Below are 13,122 nucleotides of genomic sequence, written 5' to 3'. Positions count from 1 at the left end.
GACACAAATAAGGCTCTGTCCATGCTGTGGAATTCTGTTGTGAGAGCATGAAGTGAGCCATGAGCCATGAGCCATGACAAAACAACAACAGCCAAAGGTGATATTCTTCTTTAATTGAATGCCCATCCCACAATGTCAGAACAAGGGAGGCTGACTAGCAGCACCTGCTCAGACCCTGACAGGACATCACTCTCTTTTATCAGGAGCTATCAAACAGGACCTTAACTCTTACTGTAATGCAGAATAAGATAGGCTGTGTAAGCAAGTGCCCCAGAAAGAAGCAAGAGACTCCAGAGTTGGGCCACAATGTGCACTATGTTTTCTGTCAGACCATTTCAATTTTTCCAGCCTGCCATGTTGACAGCAAGAGAATAAAGGAGGTCACTGAGGGTGCTGAACATTAAAAATTAATAAAAGAACTATTGCAGTAGTATTTTATATAAGTAACACCATTCACGTTTTCTCATTTAAGCTGCAATTTCTGAATATTCTCCCATACTATAACTCAGTCTAATAAAACTACGAAATTACAGCATTAGAAAAGTCTTTTGTGTTGCGGTCTTTAAGCACACACACACACTGGAAATTATAGCAGTATCTGAAAACAAGTTCGGCTATACCTCAGGGCCTGTTAGCATTTCCATAAAACTCTATTTCTAAGATTTATAAATTCATATATAAATATTCGCTTGGGCTATAAGCTCAGCTAAGCCTTGGTGGAACTTTCATTTTAAACAACAAAATATCCCTAACATTTTTAAGGGCTTGTACCTTATTTCTAATAGGTTCTATATTAAGTTCCTTCACATTAAACAATCTGTTTTGAAAATAGCTTTTCCCATATTGACAAAATTAATACAGTTTTTCTCCTTTAAAGCAATGCTTGCATTAGTTTAGAGGTAATAGAATCTGAAAAGCAGTTTAAACAGGCAATGATAATATATTTTAGGATGGAAGCACGTCTATAACAAAGCACCTTCAGAATGAGTTATAGCAAAACCTAGCTAGTAAAATTGTGCTAAACAATAATGGTTTGAAGTTTTAGGGGTGATGAAATATAAAAATGGCTAAATACTATTCCTAGTCTATCAGATGTGACTGTCAGAACTTCAAATGCTATTTCAATTTAGAAATCACACAAAATATGCTGGATATATTTACAAGATTTAGAAAAAAAATAAACAGCATAGTGCTAATATCTTCCCAAGCGTTCTCTCAGAACACTGGAATGCCTACTTTTAGAAGAGCTGTTTGAGTCATAGTTTTTGTTGTTGTTGTTGTTGTTTCTAAGCAAACACTATAGAGTTCAATTTGGGATAGCTGCCTAATAGCACATGCTCTCTATTGCCAGGACAGGACATTCTACCCTTTCAATATATTCTCTATCTCCTTATTCAATCTGTATTTTTTTTTCTCAGACTGAGATTTCTGTTTGAAATAGGAGTTTGTTTTTGTTTAAACGGGGAAGTAACCTTTGGCTATTGTTGTTTTATCACGGCTCATAGCTACACTTCATACTCTCATGACAGAAAACCTCAGCATGAGAGAGCTTTATTTGTGTCTATGCAGCCTCTTCCAAAAGCACATTTTTTAATCCACTGTAGAAAAGTGTCACATTTCGGCATTGTTCTCTTAAGATGCATTAGCTAATAAGGGGCAGTAACAGGCATTGGGGAGATAAAATCTCAACTAAGAAATAACAGTTGAATTATTATTGACTAAAATATTAGTCTACATTCTAGAGCCATCTTTGCAAACACTGGTTCCCACCTCATGACTGTGTTATAGAATCAAGTTGAATAAACTTGAATCAGCATTTTAGAAAAATGAAATAGAACAGGAAAATGTCTAATGTTTTGCTTATAGTTAGGATAAGCTTTGGTCAAACTTCTTTTTCAGTTAGACACAGAATACATTTAAAAATACATTTTAAATGTAGATACATTTAAAAATGCATTTTATATATATAGCATGATATAAAATGCATTTTTAAATGTATCTACTTCGAAAACGTTTGAAAGTTAAATGCTGTATTAAGAGAATTTTATTAAATAAAATAAGTAATTAAGCTAATCAAAAGATAGCTTTTACTTGTTGCAATTTAGAGTTATACTAAGCGGGAATATTGGGACCACCTTCTGAGATATGGTCTTTTATCTTGCTACTTTAGAATGGCATTTTCTCCCCAACTTACCTGTAGGTGATTATGATGGGGGCAGGAACTTGGGGGCGGCTCAAACATATGGACCAAACTCATAAGAGAATGATTTATAAAGCTGGATTTCAATCATGCCAGAAATACCTGGCAAGGTTCATGTTCACAAGTATGGGTCCTTTATAGGTTGAATTATAGATCAGGTGATTTCATAGTGAGAACACTATCAAAAGAAATCTTGTTTGGTATTCATAAGAGATATTTTCATGAAACTAGGATGGCTAATTAGGCTCTCCACCATACAAGAACTTCTCTCTGAATCACTGATTTTTAGGGAATCCTCTTCTTCTCTTTGGACAGTAGTAACACTGATAAGTTGTTATTAGCTAACTTTATTAAATCAAACATTAATTAATTGATGTTATCACCACAAGATTGAGTGGATGATTGGGGAGTTTTTGTGAGTACTGGGAGAAGAAATTAATTGATTTTATTTATTAGATTAGGAAAAAACACTAATGTTATCAGCAAGTTGATTAATTATGGTCTTTATCCTTGAGAGAATTATTCATTATTGTTCCTAGTTTTAGTTTGGCTCTTTTTTCCCCCTGGTTTTGTTTAAAATTTGGAACTCTTTTTCTGACCTTGTCCCCAAATAATGAGAACATCTTAATATAGCCCCCAACCCAGTACTATCACTCATCCTATAAATGGTGTTATCCAGCTGTGGTGTGACATTTTCACATGAAGTCCTCTCTGTGGGTAACAGTCTTTTAAAGATGGTTAAGAATGAGTCCTTCATAGCATAAACTAAAGATATGGCTTTCTTGAAACTGACTTCATGAAGGTAACCTTTTTTCATTTACAGCTGCATCAAGAGAAAGAGTAATTGAGCATCTTTCCATGGGGTAAACTCATTTGAAGGAGTTTTGTTGTTCCTTGTGCTTTGGATACTTTTTATTATGGAAGATAGGCATGTTCCTTAGATTTGTTGTTGTTTCATTGTCCTGTGTGTATCCTGTTTACTGAACACATGCACACACATAAGAAGTCCTGAATTTGCTCTGAAGAAGGAACTTTAATACTTTGGGTTCAAAGTAATTTACTTTCAACAAAATTAAAAAATTTATTACTCATCGTTTTAAATTATTTTGTAAAAATTTTGTTTTACCAAAGAAAAGGAAAATCTTGTACTTAATTTTAAATTTCAGATGTTTACTTAAAATTATTAAGTATAAACTTGTTGAAATAATAGAACACTTCTTATTCAGTATTAATACTTATAAATATTTATTGTTGATTTCTGAGTAGTTCACCTAAGATGATCTTTAAGATTGACCTCTCTTTCAGTCCAAATTTATTGATCACAAATAGAATATCATAGAAAGTCTAAGAAATTATTGTGTATTTCTCAAAAAAAAAACCAACAACAACAATAATGGCAAATTACATAGCTGGTTTTAGGGTCTACATGTAAATAATGAATACCCTGAAATTTCTCTATGTGAGCCACTGGGCACTGAGCTCTGATCGCACCTTAATGGTTATGTCTCCTAATGGTGCTTTCATTTAAAACTGACATGGGAAATACTAATAGCAGAAGGCACAGGTTAGAAATATTGCTAGTGATTTGTAGCTCTGTGATGGAGTAGGGCTGAAAATTAGTACAGAGTGTATATTTAGAAAACTTGCACAAATGTGAGTCGATCTAGTAGTTTGAAAATAACTTTAGGCATTGCCTCCACTTTGCATATTTTGTGATTAGTTTTAAAATGGTTACTTAGGCTAAATTATTGTGGTCATGCAGTAACTTGGCAGTATGCACCCTGACACTGGGAACTACATAAGTACAAATTCAGTGTGACCCGATCCTATCATGACCTAAGGCTTATTTTGATGTAGGTACTGGTAACTATTTGTGTAAATTCAGGAAGATGATAAAACACAATAGAATGAAAACTCAGAAGTTTTAGTTACATATTGCTTTAAATAACTATTTTCACACATGCAAGTTAGTGGAGATTTTGGCAGGATTGCTTTAAGTTCTTATATTACATACTACAATTATATCACAAAATACAGTGTTGGTATTTTTTTATTAGGAAGTACTTCTTAATGGGATGGATTTTTTATGTGTCAATCACATGATTATTGATGCATAAATTCCTTTCAGAAAAACACGCCTACTACCTGTCATAAAATTTAAGCTATTTTAACCATCTTTATCAATAAGAGCCTAAGCTTTAACAGTGAAATGTTTAAATAATCTGATAGATAAAGATGTAATTTAAATGAATAAAAGTGTGGTGATAAATCATGCCAAAAATAAAAATAATTCAAAGGACAGCCTTACATTTTGTTCTCCCTTATCTTTTTTCAATTTTCCAGAATAATGCAAAAATTTTGCCTATTATTCACATATGTAAAAATATTCTCAGACTATCACAAGTTTAACAGATCAAATTGTTAAAGACCTTGTTATACAAATATATATATACAAATACATATATATATATATATATGTAGTGTATTTGCTAGATAGTAAAAAATAAGCACATTAAATAATGAAGCTGAATTATATTTTTCATTATAGATTATGACTCTTTTGAGTGAAGTGCATCATTACAAATATTCTCATTTAAATAATGCTCATTTGAATATATTAATATAGAGATTGACAAAGAATCCCCTCTTTCATTATATTGCCTTTTCTGGAGCCTGAGTTTCTCACTGTTTAGCCATCGGTCTGTGCAGGAGATCAGAGCCCTAATAATAGATTTTTGACAGTGAGCTCGCCTGCTACCTGTCCTACACAAATCCTCACTGTTCATGTTTGCTTCATGGCAACAAAGCAGACAGAAAGGAAAATGCCAAGTGCTGAGTTTGAGGTACAGCCTTGCCTTGGCTTGACATTTCAGCAGAATAGCAGTTTATGAGATGCATAATTTTTCATCTGGGACTCAGCTGCCATATTCATAGATGCTTACAGCTCATCGACGGACTGGAGCAAGGGCAAAGGTTTAAAGCATAGATCAAGGTCTACAGCCTTTCCTTAGGTATTTTAAAACAACTATTGTCCTGCAGATAAATAATAGAATGAAACAGCATTTAAGATCCAACAAATTCTATTTGGCCATTATGTATGTTTTCTTTTGTGCAAAATTAAGAAAATAAAGCAATATTTGTACCATTTTCTAAGAAAATATTTGATAGACTCTGTAAACCAAAGGACTCTGACAAGCATATTAAGAAAACTTACCTTTGCAGCAGTGGTAATGAATTATTAAATTTCTTTCCTCTGTGTGTGTTTTTTCATAAAGAATGATTTCAAGCTTGAAATTAATCAAAAAATGTTCTATTATGAAAGTAAAACTAGAGAGCATTGTGTCACTCTTTGAGCTTGACTTTAAATATTCACAGATTCATGCATATCTACTGTACTAAAAAAAAAAATCCGTGTAAGTACACGTCAGTGGCTGTTTAATTTAGGACTACACATCTCTGTAAGCTTCAGAAACAGTTCACCATGTCACAGTCTCATATAGAACAATGGTACAGTACATTGGATTAATTAAAGAAGCCTTGCAGAGAACTGAGTTCTCAGTATGTCAAGATTTCAGTTTTATGTTAAATATTTTCTAAAGGCCAGACCCTTAAATCTCAGGGGCAGTACCAAGCAGTGAGCTGTGAATTTAACCATAGGCTAACTGCTAATGATAAGGAAAAGAGTCCTAGTTGAGGCAGCTGTAATACAGTCATTGGATTAGGCTATCAATCACTTGGCTCCCTAAGGAAATGGGGAAGAAGACCAAACAGTGAAAAGGGAAATTAGGAAAGGAGGGCATGACTAGAATGAGATTCCTCACCATCTTTATCCATTCGTTGTCTTAAATCCCTGAGCATCAGACCAAACTCTCCAGCATTACTCCAACTATAAAGCCAACACATTTATTCCTCACATCTAGAGGACTATCAAAATGCCATTGCCTCTTCTTTAAATCTGCCAGACGCAAATGCCTGATTACATAAGAAAAAAAATGAGGATGACCCTTAATTTTTGGATTCAGGATTTATATTAATGATTATTTCATGTATCGGGATACACTCATGTTGGCAAAGGAAAATCTAAACTGCAGCCAAGTTTTTCTTATGGGCATCCTAATTGTGAGGCAAAATTCCAGTGCACAGTGGTTCTCAGACTTTAGCATACATCAGAACCTGAAGATCCTGTGAGAATACAGATTGCTGGACCTTTTCCCAGAGCTTCTGATACATAAGTCTGGGCGGGCCTGATAATGTGTGCTGCTGACAAGTTCCACATGATGCTTTTACTGCTGCTTTGGGGACCACACTTAGAGAATAGAATAGATGAAGAAAAGTTAGTGCCATTGAGCATTTTAGTCTGAATGTTTTATTTCCAAAGTATTGTCCATGGCTATAATCCACAACAAAATTAGAGAATTATGGTGCTCCGTAAATACATGTAGAATCTCTGCCCATAGATAAGTATCTGAAACAGATTGTCATAAATAAGGTCAGAATTCATTCTTTGAAAAAGTCTTAGAACACAGTATTTAAGGTGTCAGAATAGAAAAGCTATGTGTTACAATTCCATTCAAGATTAAATGTTGAAAGCAAAGCATTGTTTATGCAAAGAGGATCCATTCTGAGTACCATTGAAGAGAATTTATGGATATCAGTTGTCCTTTGAAAAGAAAACAGGTCTAAGAGGCAAGCAAAGGTAAAATTAAGCTCACAATTGTGAAATATAATCCTTTTCTTTCTAACTTTGCAGAGATACTAATACACTGATAATAACTTCTCTCCCAGGACAAACACTTACCTATGAATTTATGTAGTTATTTTCTCAAACCCTTAAAATGTAGGAGACAACAATATTAGTGTCCTGATGCTCTCTCTTAATTTATTTCTTTCCCATTATCCCCTTACAAAGGTATCCCTTTATCAGTAGAAGAGAGGAGATCATGAATGCCATGGAGATAAGCTATGTCAATTCACAGTGTCCCTGTCATTAGCACAGTCACACTATGCTCTGAGAGTCTTCCGAAATTGTGTTTATACTCTGTTTGTGATACTGTTCACCAACCACAGAAGTTATTTGCAGCCATTTTTTTGCATAGATGAATGTCCCCTTGGGCAGCCTGAACAACTAAGTACCTTGTGAATTCCTAATGGAAAACTATATCCTACATTCCAAGAAAACCTTAAGTATGGGACATAATAAATACTGATCCACACAAGGATTATGCAGAAGTTATGGGAAAATAAGGATCAGAATAGAGACAGAGGAGTCTCGTCAGGCCAGCTTCACCCTACTGTTGAGTCCAAATTTTGACTCAATTCAGTTAACAAATGTTGGGTCAGAAAGTATACTAAAGAAGCAGGGCATGGTAGCACACACCTCTAATCCCATCAGCTCAGAAGGCTGAGGCAGGAGGATCACAAGTTCAAAGCCAGCCTCAGCAACTTAGTGAGGCTCCAAGCAACTTAAAGAGACCCTGTCTCAAAATAATTATAATAAAAAAGGGCTGAGCATGTAGCTCAGTGATTAAGCACCCCTGGGTTCAATCCCAGTTAACAACAACAACAACAAAGAAAGTGTACTAAAGATTTACACACAATATTTCAGTGGTCTTCACATTTTTATGTTCAATAATACCCCACAATTAAAGTAAATAATAAACTATATAGTCCTCACTTATTTTAAATTGACCTTATACTTTATAGACATTAGTTTAAGTGATGGTATGTTTTGAAAATATTAGTTCTTAAAATTAAATAGTTTTATCACTGTTTCAATATGCCTGAGTCTAAATAGCATTATCATTACTCATTTAAAAATATATGAATTCCAAATAACAGTGAGAAGTTTTACAACATTTTCTTTCTCTTTTCTTGCACTTCCAGTCAATTTCTCCACCAAATTTTGTTCTTTATCATGTATATTTTATGCTTGAACATTTTTTAATGAACTACCCTATGAGGTAACTCTAACAGAATATATGACTAAAAATGAATATTTATATTTTTTGAATCCCTGGACTAAGCCTTTAAATGATGAAGTTTTTTTTTTCTTCTGTATTGTTAGAATTTTTACGTTATAATGTAGCAAAATGACACTGATGATTTTTCAATGTAAAAGTAAATTTTTGGAAATGCACTATCAATGAGAAAATTGGAATTTTTCACAATAATTTGAATTTATATCTCAATTTCTTCATTCCATTGAGGCATGTTATTCTAAAAGATCAGCATTCCAAATCAATTTGATTCTACTTTAATTAGTTTTAAATAAGAACACCAAAAATCTTTGTACATCTTAAGGAAATCAGGAGGAAATGTTGTAAGCCAAAAATTGCTTAGTGGGCTTCACCAAAAATTATTAGGCAATTTGATGAATTCTATAGTTGATTTCACATAATGTGGTACTTAGAAATTACCTGATTTGCCAAAACATTTATTGCCCAATCAATAAAATCAATCGCCAATTTAAAGCCCATGCCAATATTCTGACTTGTCATTTTGTTTGTCACCAGAAGTTTTATACTATATTGCCTTATGTCTCTGTAGTATTTGAGAGCATTAGGAAATAGATTTCCTTCCTTAGGTGCGAAAGGACTGTTGAGAAAAAGAAGATAGGAATAGAAGACACAACATTGTATCTTGGTTACACTTTCTCAGGCATATAAAATGTAAGAAAGAATACATATGGAAATCAGAGCTCTGGAAAATTATTCCTTAAAAATTGTTTCAATTACACACACACACACTCACACACACACACACACACACACACACAGACACACACATACCTGGGTGTACTTATGTGACAATATTTTGTCCCCACACAATTTTCCAGCAATAAAGCAGGGCCTTGGCTTTCCTTTTTTGTTTTACACAAACTTAACTTTGTTTCTTAAAGTAAAACCTACAATTCTAAGAAAATATTCATTTTTTTATTTTTTGTTATCATGTGCTTTTGGTAGTGTTTGAAATTTATGTTGATAGACTTTTGTATTACTAAACTAAACTGATAAGCATTTCTGCATTTCTCAGCACTGGCTACTTAATTGGAACCAGTTACACAGAGATATCCAGGGTTTTGAATAAGATGGGATAACATGATTTTATATACCTATTACTTTATTCAACAATTTATGTGCATTCTTATTTAAATAACCCTATGAATTATATATCATAGGGCCCATTTTGCAGACTTAGAAATGCAGAATCCAGATGGGTAAGCACTTCAGAGAGTTTGCATAACCAGGAGATGGCCTAATCTCTGATCAAGCTTAGATGCATCTCTAATGATGAACTTTGTCCTCCTCCAATCTGTCATGGTTATCTCTATCTAAATGTAGTATACCTGATAAATTCTAATAGGCTATTTGGGTTGGCAAATCTGTGAGCATAGCCTCTGTGACCTTTGTTGGAACTGTTGCCCCCATGTTACCTATATCATTTGGTCTCTGCACTGGGAAATTGAGTTAATTAGGTAAAATAGAGAGATATTCTTGAATTCATTCCAAAGATCAAAAGAAAAAGCAGCATTCAGGCATTTTTCTTGAAGTGTAAGTATCCAGGTCTTGCTTGCAATGAAACTGCTATCAATATAGCAATAAATGGCTATATTTCTAACTGACTTGGATAAACTGGTCCATCTATGATGCTGCAACAAAGTTCAGGTGTCCTTCTTAATTTCTTATTTGTAATCCTCAGTCAGTTACAAATACTTACGCTCTTGCAACTGTCTCATATTCTTTTTGGAGAGATCCATCTTTTTTTCCCATCAGTATATCATCTCTTTCATAATTTCAACTGAGATTGTAAAAGGCACTAGGGAGTAATTCAGATTTGCTGCTTTTTCCTAGTTGGGGAGAAAGAGAAGGGCATTTTGAAGGTGATAAGGTAGGAAAGAAATTAGGACCAAAAACCTACAGTAAGCCTATCCAAAAGGACAAAGGTAAAATAGGGAACCCACACCATTTCTCATTTACCTTGATTTAAAACAAAACAAGATAAAGATATACATTAAATTAAATTAATAACATAAATAAGAAGGTGAGGTAGGTTCTCTTAGCACATATCTACCATGATAGAATGTGAGAAATTTTAATTAGATTGAATTAACTCCTAAGAAGTGTTTGTATCAGAAACTAGGAGTCCAAGGAATGTTTTGGAGTTGCTGTTAATTCATTCAGCACATCTTGTTCGTGATTAATCTGTTTGAATTCTAAGCTTCTTAAGAGCAGGAACCACTCTTCATTTTCATTATCTTCTGCATAGCTTAGAAAGGTTATAGGCACATAGTAGACATTTATTAAGCCTTATGTGATTTTTAGGATTCATAAGTATCAGGGGGGTTTTGTCATCAGATCACCTCTTAATTTTGCCTCAAAATCTTTTACTATGCTGGTGAGCTTTTGTAAGCTTAGTTAGAAATCTTTTTTGTTTTTGTTTTTGTTTTTTTGGTTAGGAAGGATTGTGGGTGGTGGGGATTGAACCCAAGGGAATTCAACTACTGAGCTGCTGCATTTCCATCCCTTTTTATATTTTATTTAGAGACAGAATCTCACTAAATTCATTAGGGCCTCCTTAAGCTGCTGAGACTGGCTTCAAATTTGCAGTCATCTTGCCCCAGCCTCCTGAGCTGTTGGGATTATAAGTGTGCACCACCATACCTGGCCAGAAATCTTAACTAATAGGCTATCTTATTATGTGTCAGATCCTAAAAGGTTTGTTTGTCATATGATGTCGATTAATTGTCAATATAACCTGATCTGGTAGGCACAATTAGTGGTCTGCTTTATGGAAAAAGAAACTGAGTCACAGAGAGATCAAGTAAATTCTGTAAAATCACACAGCTGTTATCCAAGTACATTTGAATCTATACCTAATACTACATACTTAACCACAGTGCTACAGCTGCCTTTCCTGCTCATTTTGTATTAATTTATTCTATTATGTTTTTGTAATGTACTTAACATATTGGAGGATAAAAACAGCCACTTTTCTGTTTCTTTAACAAAAACTTTTGAAAATAATCTATAAATAAAGCACTAAAATTAATCACTGTTTTAAAAAGTTCACAGCAATGACAGTCACAATTATACTATAAGTGGTCTAGTAAACCTCTCAATATTCTTATTAGCCTCGGTGCTTTATGCATTTCTTATATTAATATGCTTAGAAATAACACAAAGAATCATATGTAATTTTCAAGGCAAATGCCAAAGGTTAAATTATTCAAATAATTTCTATGTTGGATTTTTATTCACTAGTTCCAAACATTTGGTCTTTTACTTTAGTCCAATATTAAAAGGAAATTATTAATTTCACCATTAAGCAGTATAAAATGAAAACATAATAAAAATAAATTGAGCCAATGATAATACTTTGAGTAGTTGAAATATCTTTTTGCCTATCTGAGCTCCCCAAATTTTTAAGCTAACAGCAAGTTTTCACTAGATGAGAGGGTGTGGTTATATTTGTAGAAGTGTGTGTATGTGTTGTGTTTCTACCCTGCACATTGTTCTAAATTATATCCAAAGACCATTAATTTCACCTTTTTATATAGGTTTATAAAAGGGATCACCAGAGTCCTTAGTGTGAGAATTGTTACCTGAGAAGCTTTTGAGATCTGTTAATTCCTTGGTCCAGAGAACTATGGACTCACTAAAGTTACGCTGAGGTCAAAAACATAGATTTTTCAACAAGCATTTAAGAGAATTCTGAAACCTAGGATCTTCAATCCCCTCTTTGAGAAAAAAAAATAATAAAATAAAGCCTAACATTAGGAACACTACCATGATAAGATATAATAATTTTACATAATAAAATTTGAGATGTTTGTGTTATGGTTTAGATATGAAATGTGTCCCAAAAGCTCATGTGTGAGACAATGAAAGAAAGTTTAGAGGTGAAATGACTGGGTTATGAGAGCCTTAAGCCATCAGTGCATTAATCCACTGATAGGGATTAACTGAGTGGTAACTGTAGCACCAGGGTGTGGCTAGAGGAGGTGAATAGCATTGGTTTATATTTTGGCTATGGTGAATGAGAGTCTCTCTCTCTCTCTCTCTCTCTCTCTCTCTCTCTCTCTTTCTCTTTCTCTCTCTCTCTCTCCTCCCCCCCTTCCTCTTGCCTTGTCCTGAGCTGTTTTCCTCCTTCACACCCTTCTTCCATGGTGTTCTGCCTCAGCTGGTGCCAAAACAATGGAGTCCACTTTCTTTGGACTGAAACCTCTGAAACTATGAGCTCCCAAATAAACTTTCCCTGTTCTAATTATTCACTTCAGATCTTTTGGTCACAACAACAAAATAGCTGACTAAAACAGTTTGTTTTAGAAAGAGTGAAATGAAACAAAGTATTTTTGATGGAATATCTGGTCAAAGATCACTCTACTACTAGTAATTCAATGTTGAATTTTAAATGAGTAGACCCTTAAGAGGACTCTCAAAAGGTCTCACTGAAATATACAAAGATATAGAGGATGATGAAAATTCTAAGGAACAACATAAGTTCACTTTAAGTCAACTGTCAGAATTATGAAATTCTTATAAGTACTGGAATACATCATTGAAAGCCCTTCTTTAGCCTCCCTAAGTGATGACCAGGTATTTCTGGGAATATATGCATGATTGTATGCATCAAAAGGCTGCCATTGTATGGATGCTGTCTGTAAATGGTCTAGGTATTTGTGTGTGTGTGTGTGTGTGTGTGTGTATATGTGTGCGCGCGTGCGCGCGTGCACAAGCGTGTCCCTATAAACTAGAGCTTGATGTAAATAAAGGAATGAAGAACTCAACACTTTAGTACCTAATTATGGCAAGCAGGATTGCAGTGGTATCAATTCCAAAGGATAGAACCCACAATGAAAAAAATCTCTCTATGAGCAAGGAGTTGCCGGGGGCGGGGGGCAATGACTAATGTTTAAGAGCTCT

At 34.1% G+C, this 13,122-nt stretch overlaps 1 protein-coding gene across 1 annotated transcript in view; it reads left to right on the top strand.

Annotated features, from left to right (window-relative positions):
- Positions 1-13,122, top strand: part of Dpyd (dihydropyrimidine dehydrogenase) — an 803,780-nt gene that overhangs the window by 566,721 nt on the left and 223,937 nt on the right. The window lies entirely within an intron of this gene.

The sequence above is a fragment of the Urocitellus parryii genome, chromosome 11 (assembly GCF_045843805.1).
Source record: "Urocitellus parryii isolate mUroPar1 chromosome 11, mUroPar1.hap1, whole genome shotgun sequence".
Taxonomy (NCBI): Eukaryota; Metazoa; Chordata; class Mammalia; order Rodentia; family Sciuridae; genus Urocitellus; species Urocitellus parryii.
This window is presented reverse-complemented; position numbering and strand designations above follow the sequence as displayed.